This window comes from Photinus pyralis, unplaced genomic scaffold (assembly GCF_008802855.1).
Source record: "Photinus pyralis isolate 1611_PpyrPB1 unplaced genomic scaffold, Ppyr1.3 Ppyr1.4_LG6, whole genome shotgun sequence".
In the NCBI taxonomy this organism is placed as follows: Eukaryota; Metazoa; Arthropoda; class Insecta; order Coleoptera; family Lampyridae; genus Photinus; species Photinus pyralis.
In genome coordinates, this window is record NW_022170663.1 from 23874505 (window position 1) to 23875973 (window position 1469).

Sequence of the window (1469 nt, forward strand, 5' to 3'; positions counted from 1 at the left end):
GAGAGATTTTCAATACAACGCTTCATTTCTGAGAAATCATAAATTTTATTTTTTTTTCTATTACCCGTAAAAAACTACATACTGTATTGGGTAGCAGTTTTTGTTACGAATACAACCGTGTACGGTACACACAAAAAAAACTATTGGTTTCAACAGGCCGGGGACAACGCCCTAATCGTATCCAGTATATATTCACACACGATTAGGGCGTTGTGTGCGGGTGCACCATCCTGTTGAAACTGACAGTTTCCAACTTTTGTTTTTCTTGTGTGTACTGCATGGTTGTATTCGTAACAAAAAATGCTACTCAGTAGTAGATCTTAAAAAATGGCAATGAGGAATTATTTTTTTTTATCTGGCTCAAGTAACATCAGAAAAAAATAAATACAAAAATAGGCAAATTTCGGTTGTGCCATCATATCTACGAAAGTAACCGGAAGTTTCTGGTTTTCTTTACAGCATGAGAATAACAACTTAATTGCGCAACATTTCCCTAATTTGACCATCGTCGTTGTATGGTTTCGAAGATGACTTTTAATAATAATATCTAGAATAATAATAATAGTAATTTATTGACCAACAGAACGCATCCATTTACAGGTCAACTTAAATATATCTAGAACATATAAAGCATTGTGCATTAATAACAAAAGAAGAAAATTGAGAGAAAAAAAGAAAAGTGAATTTTCAAAAAACAAAACAAAACAAAAAGTTTATCTTGGACACGGTGTATATGCGATACAAAATGGACTTTTGCATCGTAATAAAGTAAGCGTTTTCAGAATAGTTAGGATCACCATGGAAACGTATAGTAATTTAGTATTTTTCATGGGCGAGGTGACAAATATAAAAACGGTTCTTTGTTTCAGAAGTTGTATTCTGCAACGTTTTCAATTTTAGGTGAAAAACAAGAAACTAGTTCCCTTGTACTCTTTCCGTGTACTTGTTCTGTACTATAATTAATATTTAGTTTAATTTCAATCCTGGAACAGTGACCTGTCTACAGCGCAGAAAATGTGGGAACTAGTGTCTTCAAATTTGTTGTCGCATTTTTACTTATGAAAACTATTCATAAAACGACTTTAATAAAAAAAAACTGTGACTTTATCAAATAATTAAATTTCTTCTTTGTTAAATGTACATTTAGCGAAAATGATCTGTTGTTGCGTGTAATAGACACAGAATAGTATATTCTGTAACAAGGTTGGAATGGAGAAAGTCAACGCGAGTGGGGGTTCCGAGCGCGAGCCGAAGGCGAGCGCGAGGATACACGAGCATTGAATGTCCATTCCAACCGCGTCGCAGACTATTCTTTCTCCACGACCGCAAGAAATAAATTAAATGCAAGAAGGAATAAGAAGGAAACTTTAATTTTTATTAATTGTGATATTTATGGTATTCTGACAATTATGAAAGTTGAGAATTGGTGTATTACAAATGTTTGCTGTAGAGTTTTCCACAACTGCTTG